At 42.2% G+C, this 13,453-nt stretch overlaps 1 pseudogene; it reads left to right on the top strand.

Annotated features, from left to right (window-relative positions):
* Positions 1-8,133: 8,133 nt before the first annotated feature.
* LOC133764644 (TBC1 domain family member 22B-like) lies at positions 8,134-9,985 on the top strand (annotated as a pseudogene).
* Positions 9,986-13,453: the final 3,468 nt, after the last annotated feature.

The raw sequence follows: 13,453 nt of genomic DNA, 5'->3' as shown, positions 1-13,453 counted from the left end.
AAGTGGAGCAGCAGGGACACAAAGTGGCACCCATATGGGTTGCTGGCATTACGGGCAGCAGCTTTACCAGCTACACCACAACATTGGCCCCAGTGTGCTGTAATTTCTAGCCAAAAAATAAATAGCAAGATTCATGAAAAGTAAAAGGTACTTTAGAGAAGTTATTAAGCAATAGCCAATGGAAGCAATTGGATTTGTGATTAAGAGAGTTGTATTTCACAAAGGTGACTTCTGATTAATGAAGTTCAAGGCTGCATGACTGGGAGCAGAAATAAAGTCATAAGTTATTTGCAGGAGGGAAATGAGAAGTAATGGGCATAGTAGTAGGACACACTAACTTTGAGGTAGTAGCAAAAAAAAAGCTGTGGATATGTCTAATAGGTAATTGAAAATAAGTGCTAGAGGTACTGTTGGTTTAAGGGTCACTCGTGCAGCAATTGTAACTGAAACTTCATTGGTAGATTGGCATGGAAGAGGGAATAGAGTACACATTTTTTTTACTTTACTGTTGATCAGGAGATCTTGGATTTGCTGGCCATGACCTCAGAAATTCTAATTCAGTGAGTTTAAGATGGGACCGAAGAATCTGTATATTCCAATTGCTCCCTAATGGTTTCATGTAGGTAGTCGGTGCCCTATTCTGTGAAACAATGATTCTCAAAATTTAACACTTACTAGTATCACCTCCAGGGCTTATTGAAACACTGATGACTGGATCCCCCCCACAGGGGTTTTTATGTAGTAGGTTTGCTATTAGGCTTGATAATTTTACTTTCTAATATGGCAAGTGCTCATGCTACTTCTCTGGGGAACACATTTGGAGAACCATTCCATTAAGATCCACTAACATCACTGATACAGAGATTAGGAAAGAGTCAAAAGCACACTTCTAGAGGAAAATCAAATACAGTAGCAATGGAAAGAAGAGGAACCAGTCAGGGCGACTCTATCAGCTTCTTGTTACTACAACTAAAATATTGGAGAGAAGCTAATTTATAATGGAAAAGGTTTTTTTCACTCATGGTTTGGGCTGTGTACAGTCCAAGACCAGAAGGCTCCATTGGTTGGGCATCTGATAAGAGGGGAGCCTGGCAGTAGTGGCACAGAGGAAGGATCGCATGGCAGTCCAGAATGAGAATGAATAGCTGGGCCAAACTTGGCTTATATATTAAAATCCTCTCAAGAGAACCTTCTGAGAGCAAGCTCCCAATGACCTAAACACCTCCCACTAGGCCCGCCTTCCAGAGCACAGATGCATCAAGGTTTCACCCTAAATCTATCTTGGATGATGATAACATTAATCCATTAACCATGAATATAATAGTAGGTTTTTGAACATCTGGATGAGTTGGGAAGCAAAATCACATTCAAACGATGGCAGAGACAGAATAAATTAAAAATGTGGAAAAAATATTGATAAGATGATAAGGTTGGAGTTTAAGCTTGTTAAAATAGAAATTTTTGTATTATAAAAAGCTGAAAAAAAGCAATTTATTATTTCACTATTACTGGGGTGACCCAAGAATCATAATAGCTACTCTTGTAGGACTGTTAAAGAATTAGATGAGAACAATATCTCAATTTTTATCAGAGTCTATAGCAAGCATTAAATACATAGTATTGATATTATTTTATTGACAACAGTCCCAAAATTAGGAACTGGCAGAAATGGGACTCTTTCAAGCATATCCAGTTCATAAGGGAAAGAGAATTTAAAGGAGAAAAGGACATTGACAATAATATGAGCAACAAAACTGTCCTCCTTCAAAGACAGGGGAAGACTATTGTGATCAATGATCATGAAAGATAATTAGGGAAGAATAAGATCGTAAGATGATTGGGTGATCCTGAGGCAGCAACAGGTGTTACAGAGTTATCTGACAAATGTGGCAATAAAAGAAAGGTGGAGAAAAAACTGGTAGAGAAGGCAACAGGGTGAAGCTTTTACTGTCTTTCCTGGGATGGGGGAAAAAACCCACATTTATAAATCCAGAGGAAAGCACCAGACATAGAAGTTGACTGGCTGGAAGATGAGGGAGTGACAAAGGGTGGTACAGTGGTCTGGAGTAGGCTAAGGATGGTGCCAAGGGGTAGGGGGCCTTTGAAATGAGAGCCGTATCTACTTGATAGAGGGAAGCAGAGGATAAGTTGACAGGAGATTTGTTGAAATAGAGGAGGGAGAAAATTTCAACTTCTTATTGCACTGCTAAGTCCTTACAGTCTTGGTTTTCTCTATTGCATTTGTCCTGCAAAACTCCATTAACGTGTTTGCTGAGCTTCTGTATATGGCTGTTGGTTGCAGCAAAAGAACTAAAATAGTTTCATTATAAGGATATTCATAATTGTCTTTCTACTTTTACTTGCTAAACTCTCTCACATTTCTTATGTTACCCAAAACTCATTTGCCAATTTGTCCTATTTCCTTGGGGCTTCCCATCCACCACACCTTCCTCACATGCTCAGCAGATAACCTGACTCCAATATCTTGAATCTTGATCCTTTCCTTTTTATTTACTAGTGTGTAGAATTGGTGATCATCCCCTGAAAGTGAGCACTAAAGTAGCTTTCCAGTATGGTTGTGTATTCATGGATATAGCAATATTTTATTATGTTTGAATTCTTTGAAATTTATTCAAACTGTCCTGTTTTCAGCTAGGAGGAAATGCTTCCAGTTGAATCTTTATCTTGCTGGTGTAACACTAAAATTTTTTTTGCTTTGTAATATAACAAAACATTTCAGGTTCACATCATGCATTCTTTGAGACATGCATTCAGCCATTTATCTAAGAAGCCTTTACATATCTTAAGTTCTTCTGAGATCACAATCTTTGAATTACATGGTTTCCAGAAGTAGAGGATGCTTTACTATTCTGTTGTTAAAGCCTTTCCTTTGGTTTTCAATAAATCACTCTTGTCTGCATGTTTCTCCTCCATATTTATAAATGCTAATTTTCTCAACAGTTTTACTCTAGGCACTCTCTGGGTGATAATAGCCATTCTCCAGGCATAAACTACATCCATATGTCAATATCTCCCCATCTAAACTGCCAGCAGAGGTGTTGGTTTCAAGTTCTATGTTCCTATTCACACCTTATTTCTAAGAGCATTTTAAACAGTTTCTTCCATTCATCTGAAATTTACTGCAAATATTTATTGAATGACAGAATTGATAAAGTGATAAAAGTATTAATTTGATTATTCTTCAATTTCTTGATACAGAAAGAGGTTAAGTACCAGGAATGAAGGGAGTAGAAAGGTAGAGGACTTGACTTTAAGAATGCTTAGCATAGCTATCACAGTTAGAGACTAAGAAGTCCAGGGAAGAAAATCTAGAAGCACTTTGGCATTCTCTGTCCAATTCTTATATAAACATTGAACTTTAATTTGTTTATAATAACAAGGACATAGACTTAGAAGCTATAGCTTAGGCAGTTTTGAATGTCGTAGAGAAATGCTACTAAAAATGCCCATGTTGATAAAACTGTACTGAATTTTCACTTTTACATTTCTGTGGTAGACAATCTGAAAATATGTGAAAATAAATTATGCTGATAACACAATTATTTTATTTTCCTGGAAAACTTTAAGAAACAATGTTTTCAGGCCAGCGCCGTGGCTCACTAGGCTAATCCTCCGCCTGTGGCGCCGGCACACCAGGTTCTAGTCCCGGTCGGGGCGCCGGATTCTGTCCCAGTTGCCCCTCTTCCAGGCCAGCTCTCTGCTATGGCCTGGGAATGCAGTGGAGGATGGCCCAAGTGCTTGGGCCCTGCACCCCATGGGAGACCAGGATAAGCACCTGGCTTTTGCCTTTGGATTAGCGCGGTGCGCTGGCTGCAGCGGCCATTGGAGGGTGAACGAACGGCAAAGGAAGACCTTTCTCTCTGAATCTCTCTCTCACAGTCCACTCTGCCTGTAAAAAACAAAACAAAACAAAACAAACAAAAAACAAAACAAAAAAACCAATGTTTTCAGTGATTCATTGAGCATTTAAATATCTTGCAGGGCCGGCTATGTGGCATAGTGGGTTAACACTCTGACCTGAGGCACCGGCTTCCCATATGGGCACCGGTTTGGGCGCTGGCTGCTCCACTTCCGATCCCGCTCTCTGCTGTGACCTGGGATAGCAGTGGAGGATGGCCCAGGTCTTTGGGCCCCTGCACCCACATAGGGGATCTGGAGGAGGCTTCTGGCTCTTAGCTTCAGATTGGTGCAGCTCCGGCTGTTGCAACCAGTTGGGGAATGAACCATCTAATGGAAGACCTCTCTCTCTGCCTCTCCTCTCTCTGTGTGGCTCTGACTTTCAAATAAATAAATAATTATAAAAAAATCTTGCAACATGTATTTTGGCTTCCATTGTTTTGGATGAGAAATAATATTCCAGTTATTATAATTTAAATAAAATCTCTAGATACTTTTATAATATTATATTTATTATTTATTCATTTTTTGTTTCTTATTGTTAGTTTGACTGTGATGGACCTAAGTGTATTGTTTCATTTTTGCTTATTTTACTTGAGGTTCATTGAACTTTCCAAAACTATAATTTTATATCATTCCCCAAATTTGAGATTTTTAAGCTATTATATTCTCAAATATTTTCCTTTCCATATTATCTCCTCTTCTTTTGTAATTTCAATTACCCATTCTGCCCACAAATTCATGTTCATTCAGTTTCAATCTCTTTTCTCTCTCTTTTATTCAGACTAAACAATTTTCATTGATCGACCTTTCCTCTGTATTTCTACACTTGACCCATCAAGTGTTTTTTTAGCTATTGAATTTTTTTTTAATTTGAGAGCCTCCACTTTTTTTAAGTTTCTGACATTCCCTATCTTATTCATCACAAGAATGCTTTCCCTTAGTTCACTAAGTAGGGTTATAATAGTGGCTAAAAAATCTATGTCCATTATTTCCAACATGTAGATTATCTTAGAGTTGGCTTCTGTTAAAGGTATTTTTTTCTTGAGAATGTATCATATTTTTCTCATTCTTCCTCAGTTAAATAATTTTGCATGATATTCTGGATGTTTTGTATACTATGTTGTGAGACTCTGAATTTTGTTATATTTATTCTTGAGAGTGTTAATATTTTTGTCTGTTTAAGCAGACAGTTTGTTTGGGCTCAAACTGTTTCTCTTGAGTGGAAGTTCAAATCTCAATACTACTTTCATTCTTTACTGTGTTGCTTTTGGTTGCATGGTTCAAGAGTAAGGCAGCAATTTAGTCACAGTTTATAAAAAACAAGTGTTGGGTTTTCTCTATGTATCTATAATATTTTTTTCTGAAATTTCCCCCCAGTTCTTTTTAAAATTTTATTGAAGCTATAAGTTTCATGCATTTCATATATACAGATTTAGGAACATAGTGATACTTCCCTGCCTCCTGCCCATGTTCCAACTCTTCTTCCTCCCCCTCCTCCATTCCCACCTTCATTTTTACAATGACTCTACCTTTAGTTTACTTAATGACTGTAAGGTTAACACTACACTAAGTAAGAGTTCAACAGGGGCCAGTATTGTGGCATAGCGGATAAAACTGCTGCTTGCAGTGCCGGTATCGCATGTAGGCAGCAGTTTGGGTTCTGACTGCTCTGCTTCTGATCCAGCCCTCAGCTAGGGCCTGGGACAGCAGTTGAAGGTGGCCTAAATCCTTGGGTCCCTGAACCCTCGTGGAAGACCTGGAAGAAGCTCCTGGCTCCTGGCTTTGGATCAGCCCAGCTCTGGCTATTACAGCCAGAGTGAAGCAGATGGAAGCAATAAAGCAGGTGGAAAAGTTTCTTTCTTTCTCTCTCTCTCTCTCTCTCTCTCTCTCTCTCTCTCTTTCTCTCTTTCTCTCTTTCTCTCTCTCTCTCTCTCTCCCTCTCTGTAACTCTGCCTTTCAAATAAATAAATAAATCTTAAAAAACAAAGAGTTCAACAAATAGTTTGAGGAAAAAACACTGTTCCTCAGCAGAAGATTCAAGAGCTGTAAATAATCATTGAATCTCAAAATGTCCATTTCACTCTAATACATTATTTTTTTAAAGATTTATTTATTTATTTGAAAGGCAAAGTTACAGAGCGGTAGAGACACAGAGAGAGAGAGAAGTCTTCCGTCTGCTGGTTCACTCCCTAGATGGCCGCAATGGCCAGAGCTATACCAATCCAAAGCCAGGAACCAAGAGCTTTTTCCAGGTCTCCAATGCGTATGTAGGGGTCCAAGGACTTGGGTCATTTTCTGATTTCCCAGGCCATACCACAAAGCTGGATCAGAAGTGGAACAGCTGGGACTTGAATTAGCACCCCCATATGGGATGCCAGCACTTCAGGTGCCAGCTTTACCCGCTACACCACAGCATAGGCCCCTAATACATTGCATTTTAGGTACTCTAATAGTTACCCCTGATCAGGGAAAACATATGATAACTGTCATTTGAGGACTGGCATATAATTCTCTAGTTTCTCAGACTTGATCTGTTTCTTCCACTTAGAGGGACCATGCATAAGTTTTCTATAAAATGTTTTAGTGACCACACTAGACACAAACTGTAAATCTTTTGTTATAGTCTCATGAGTTCCTGAAGTTCTGTTAATACTTCCTCCAGATTAATTTCCCTTTTTTTTTTTGATTGGGTATTTTATATTGTTTTAAATTCACTGATTTCTTTTCCTTCTTTATTCTAACTTTGAATCTATCCATTCTGTGCGTGTATGTTTTAGGTTAACTATTGTGTATATTAGCCTTGAACTTTCCATTTTGTTCTTTTTTCCTAATGAAACCTTTTATTTAAGGAATATAAACTTCAAGCATTTCATAAATACAGCTTTAGGAATATAGGGATTCTTCCCATCATACCTGTCCTCCTTCCCACACTCCCACCTCTCCTTTTCCCTCTTTCATTCCCAGTCTCATTCTCCATTAAGATCCATTTTTTATTAACTCTATACACAACAGACCAATTCTATACTAAGTAGAGAGTTCAACAGTTTGCACACACACAAAAAAATAAATAAAACCAACAACTACAACGAAAACTGTTCCTCAATAGTCCAGACAATGGCTGTTCAAAGTCATTGCATCTTGAAGTTAATTTTACTCCTTTTTTTTTAAGAAACTTAATTAACTTTAAAGAAGCACCTAAGAATGATATATCTTTTGTGAGCACTTAAACATAATTATAATATAACTCTTTGAAGACAGAGGTCCTGCATGAGAAATTACTGCAAAGTGACTCCTGTTGTTAATTTAACAATTAACACTCTTATGCATGACATCAGTGATCACCCAAGGCTCCTGACATGAGATGCCTAGGATATTCAAGTCTTTTGATTCCATAAACTCTGTCAGTATTTAGACAAGCAAAGTAGAAGTTCTGCCCTCCCTTCAGAGAAAAGTACTTCCTTCTTTGATGACTACTTCTTTTCACAGGGATCTCACCCACCAAGGTCCTTCATGTACGACATTTTCTCTGCAGTGTTTTGGCTCGCCATGCCTGAAATGCTCTCGTGGGCTTTTCAGCCAGATCAGAATGCCTTAAGGGATGATTCTGAGGTCAGAGTGCTACTTAAAGCGATTGTCATTCTATGAGTCTGCTGTGTGGACTGCTTCCCATGTTGTCACATTCACTCCTTTTTAATTCTATTATTACCAGACATTTAATCCTATCCATATAATAACTTTAACACTGAAGATGGTGTTTTTACCACACGGCTTAAGGGGATTTGGGTTCCCGTGGCAAGTTTTTAAACTGTACCCTTAGAAGTAAGTCCTTAGGAATGTATGCAGAACTATACAGCTTTACAGTTACAAACTTCATATACTTCATAAGTACAATTTTAGGAACATGGTGATTCTTCCCACCATGCCCACCCTCTGATCCATATTCCTACCCCTCTTCCTCCTCCCTCTCTTCTTCCCACTCTTATTTTTTACTGAGCTCTATTTTCAATTGACTTTATAGACATATGCTTAACTCTATGTTAAGTAAGGAGTTTAACAAATAGTATGGACATCCAAGATGGCACCCCCAGGAGCTGGGAGCGGGTGACTGGTGACGGGGAAGTGGCCTGGGTTGGCCCTCAGATTGCAGGGTCTCAGGGGCATCTCGTCGGGCACCCCCTGACCCACCTACAAGGCCTTCCCCAGGTCAGAGCAATGGCCTCCGAGAACAGCAAGCAGTTTTGGAAGAAGAGCGCCAAGCTGCCGGGGAGTTTCATTAAAGAAAGGTCAAAAGTCAACGCTGTTCCTCTGAAGAGTAAGAAGGCCTCCAGTTTTCATGAGTTTGCCCGGAATACCAGCAACGCTTGGGACATTGGTGATGATGAGGAAGAGGACTTTTCCTCACCCTCCTTCCAGACTTTAAACTCAAAAGTTGCTTTGGCAACTGCCGCTCAAGTCCTAGAAAATCACAGCAAGCTAAGGGTAAAGCCAGAGCGGTCGCAGGCAACGGCATCTGACGCACCTGTGAACTACAAGGTCATCAAGTCCAGCAGCGACGCCCAGCTGTCCAGAAACTCCAGTGACACATGCCTGAGGAACCCACTCCACAAACAACAGTCACTCGCTCTCCGACCCATCATCCCCCTGTTGCCCGGATCTCAGACCAGAATGCCTCTGGGGCCCCTCCGATGACGGTCCGTGAGAAAACCCGCCTAGAAAAGTTCCGTCAGCTGCTCTCCAGCCACAACACCGACTTAGATGAACTGAGGAAGTGTAGCTGGCCAGGTGTTCCCAGGGAGGTGTGACCTGTAACCTGGAGACTCCTGTCGGGCTATCTCCCAGCAAACACGGAGAGGAGGAAGCTGACTCTGCAGCGGAAGCGTGAGCATTTTGGGTTCATCGAGCAGTATTATGACTCTTGGAATGAGGAACATCATCAGGATACCTACAGACAGATTCACATTGACATTCCAAGGACGAATCCTCTCATTCCATTGTTCCAGCAGCCACTTGTGCAGGAGATCTTTGAAAGAATTCTATTTATTTGGGCCATCCGACATCCTACCAGTGGGTATATCCAGGGAATTAATGACCTGGTCACTCTGTTCTTTGTCGTCTTCCTCTCAGAATATGTGGAAGAGGATGTGGAGAACTTTGATGTAACCAACTTGTCTCAGGACATGCTGCCAAGCATTGAGGCCGACAGCTTCTGGTGCATGAGCAAGCTGCTGGACGGCATCCAGGATAACTACACCTTTGTACAGCCAGGGATCCAGAAGAAAGTCAAGGCACTGGAAGAGCTTGTCAGCCGGATGGATGAGCAGGTGCGTAACCACTTCAGGAGGTACGAGGTCGAATACCTGTAGTTTGCCTTTCACTGGATGAACAACTTGCTGATGCGGGAGCTTCCCCTTCGCTGCACCATCCGCCTGTGGGACACTTGCCAGTCTGAGCCAGGAGGGTTCTCTCATTTTCATCTCTACGTGTGTGCAGCCTTCTTGATCAAGTGGAGGAAAGAGATCCTGGATGAGGAGGACTTTCAGGGGCTGCTCATGCTGCTGCAGAACCTGCCCGCGATACACTGGGGCAACGAAGAGATCGGGCTGCTGCTCGCCGAGGCCTACAGACTGAAGTACATGTTTGCTGACGCCCCCAATCACTACCGCCGATAGGTGCTGTCTCTCCCTGGGGACCCAGACTGCCCCATCACTGATGGCAGTCTGATCACCGTGGCCACTGTGCGAGCCGCGGACCCCGGCCAGGAACCACTCGTGCTGTACAAAGCTCACACCCACCGCCCAGGTCTTAACTCATTGGCATCCAGCACTCCATGTCTCTGGATGCGTCTCTTGGACCACTGTCAGTATTCCATGCTGTGCGGATGGGCCCAGCTCTGGGAGAGGACTGAAGAGGAGGTACAGGGTTGTCTGCCCCTTCAAAACAAACTGGACAAAAGAAGGGGAAGGCTCAGGGTCCCGATTCACATTGTCCCTATGTGGGCTGGCTGTGTCTCTGCCTCCAGGCCCCAACTGATACTGTTGTTTTTTGTGACTTAGTTTGATTTGATCACAGGTCAAAAACACCTATGTTTTCAAAAGTCTCCCAGCCCTCATCCCTCTCCCTGGTTTCCTAGCCCTTCCCCTTCTGCCTAGTCTGAGCCAGTGAGGGGCAGCCTGCTAGACTGTGGTTCCCAGAGGAGGGAGGCCGGCACCCCAGAGCTAGGAGTTCCATTTTTCCTTCCTCACCAGACATCTGTGTGTGCCCACACGCCCTCCACGTCTAGTTACGCGGATAAATTTCCGCGTCCCCTCCAGCCCAACCACCCCAGCTGCGAGGGGCCCCAGGGCGGGATCAGGGCGGGAGGGAGAAGGGGCTCTTTCCCTCTCAACCTTTTTCCATGATGACCCACTCCAAGGTATTATTGTAAATTGTGTTATTATGTATATGGGTAAAGATGTACAAATATATGTCCTCTTTGTAGCAGATATTATTTTATATTTATAATGTGCATCAACATGTGAACGCAGTGTAGGTCGCTGGCACAGAGGCAGGTGCCCGCGGGGCTGCCGCACCCCCAGCTGGGTGTCAGGATGCCCTGCACCGAGGCGCCGCGGGGGTGCTGCCAGCGGGAGTATGGCCACGCCAGGGAGCCAGCAGCAGCCCTCCAAGCCTCAGTCTCTGTTTTTCTCCTCCCCTTCCTTCCCACCCATCCCAGGCCTTGCTGGAGCACCTGCCCTGCCCTCCCCCCACAGCACACAGAGCCCCCCCCCCCACCTGTCGCCCCAGCAGCCTCCCCTAGAACAGACTGTGGGGGCAGAAGCCCTTTTTGCAAGTATTTGGTCCCTGCCCCTCCCTCAGAATCTGCGGCACGCTTTCGACTTCACACGTTTAGGTCAGCATGGAATTCAGGGCAGAAGCTGTGGCTGACCAGTACTTTCCAAGGCAAAGGCTGCCCCGTGTCCCTGGGCTGGGGGCTCTTCTGAGAGTGGCGTTCCGTGTCCCCTGCCGCCGCCATCGCACCCCACACAGCTCGTGACCCCATTTGGTTTCTGGTGGTGGGAGGTTAGCCACCACCTGTCACCCTCCTGGAAGCCGAGCAGCATCCCAGTGGGCACCACTCTCGAGTCTCTTTGCCAATGGAGCCCGCCTCGCCCCCGCCCACAGCCAGCTGGGAAGGGTCAGGTCCTCTGGAGCTGTTTTTCAGGCGGTCTTTGTCCCCAGCCCTCTTCCTCTGCCCAGTGGGCCTCAGTAGTCCCCTCCACACAGCGGGAGGGCTGCGGCCCGCCCCCCCCCCCCCCACACACCGACGAGAGACAGACACTTGTGTTCCCAAGTGGTGGTTTTAGTTTTTTAGTTTTCATGTTTGCATGGGAAATTGTGGATAAAGTGAAAGAACTGTAAATAAATAGTGTATTTTCTCCTCTAAAAAGAAAAAATAGTATGAAAAAAAAAATGTTCCTCAACAGTCAAGACAAGGGCTGTTCAGGTCATTGCTTCTCAAAGTGTCAATTTCATTTCTACAGATTGCCTTTTAGGTGCTTTGTTAGTTATCACAGGTCAAAGAGAACATATGGCATTTGTCTCTTAGGGACTGGCTTATTTCTCTAAGTATAATGTTTTCCAGATTCATCCAGTTTGTTGCAAATGACTGGATTTCATTTTTTACTGATGTGTAGAATTCCATGGTGTACATATCCTTTTATGAGATTTCCTATGCATTTGCTAAAAAATTTTTTTCTTTGTTTTAAACATGTTCATAATTGTTGATGTATTTTTATGTTCTCTGCTTTAAAATGCTTTTCAGAAATCATTTTTAAATAAAGTTTTATTCATTTTTTTCAAGAGGGGATGGGGATAGAGAGGCTTCCCACATGGGTGGCAAGAACTCAACTGCTGGAATCATGACTGCTGCCTCCCGGGGTCTATATTAGCAGGAATGTGGAATTGAGAGCACAGCTCTGACTTGAACCCAGTCACTCTTTTCTTGAATGTGGGAGTCTTAACCTGCATCTTAACTGGTAGACTGTACACCAGCCCCAGGTAATCCAGCGTTAGTCTCATCATGGTGTTCATATCTTTTTATTGTCTTTCCTCATTCACTTTATGATCTTTCTGGTTCTTACTGTGGTAAGTGATTTCCAATCAAAACCTACTCATTTGGAGTGTTATGTTTAACAACTCTGGATCTTATTTTAAGTGTTTTAGCGGGCCTTTTCTGACAGACATCTGGTGGGTGAAGGAGGATATTACCATGCTCCTGCCAGGTGGGAGGTAAAGTTTAGGTCTTTTTGCCACTTGGGGAAGAAAAGCTTCTTGTTATTTCTTGGTTGGGATGGTAGTTCAAACTCCCCATAGTCTCTCTGCTGATCCCACACTTGCCTGAAGAGAGACACTTAGTTATTATTCTTTACAAGTCCTCTGCTGGCCCAGTGGGTGTGACTGTGTTACCACTGATAGGCAGTGAAAGTCTACACTTTGCCTATTCTGTCACCATCCAAGCAAGAAGGGAGAGCAATGCCTTGTTTCCACTAGGCAGGTGCACAAGTCTGGCATCCTCACATGGTTCGTATACTAACTCATATTCATGCTTCCATCTGTCTTCCAGGGCCTTACTATATTTAATTCACATATTTTATACAGTTTTCATTCCACTTAATTGGAAGAATGGAGGAAATTCTACATAGTCCATTTTTGTAGCTTTAAAATTTAACATTTTTAACACTTTGCCACATAAATTTCATTTGTAGACATGTGCATACAAATATATGCTATTTTTTTTTTCTGGAAAACAGATTACTATCACAAAGTGAGAGATTCATGACAATGATTACCATGTGGGGAAGGAAGGGTATATTGTCATAAACATGGTACAATTCAGTGACACAATAATTATAATGATATAACAGATGATATGATGTCCATACAATTTTTATATTCAAAAATAGCACTCATAAATAAGAGAAAACATGTGATATTTGTCTTTCTGGGTCTGGCTTATTTCACTTAGCATAATGTTCCATGTCAGGATTTCATTCTTTTTAATGACTAATATTCCATCATGTACATATACCACATTTTCTTTATCCAGTCATTACTTGATGAACATCTAGGTTGACTCTGTATCTTTGCTATGTGAAATGGGCTGCTATAAACATGGGAGTGCAGGTACCTCTTTCATATGCTGCTTTCATTTGCTTTGGATATATTCCCATGAGTGGGATTGTACAACAAAGAGCAAATAATCCAGTTAGGAAATGGACAAAGGATATGAACAGACTTTTTTTTTTTTTTTCAAAGAAAGAACTACAAACAGCCAATAGACATATACAAAAATCCTCAGGATCACTTATTAATCCAGGAAATGCAAATAAAAACCAAAATGAGATATTGTCTCATTCCAGTCAGAATGGCTATTAACCAAAAATTTTAAAAATAACAAATGCCAATAAGGATATAGAGAAGGGTACCATAATACATTGTTGCTAGATATACAAACTGGTACAATCATTATGGAAAACAGTTTGGAGATTCCTCA

Source organism: Lepus europaeus, chromosome 7 (assembly GCF_033115175.1).
Source record: "Lepus europaeus isolate LE1 chromosome 7, mLepTim1.pri, whole genome shotgun sequence".
NCBI classification, from domain to species: domain Eukaryota; kingdom Metazoa; phylum Chordata; class Mammalia; order Lagomorpha; family Leporidae; genus Lepus; species Lepus europaeus.
This window is presented reverse-complemented; position numbering and strand designations above follow the sequence as displayed.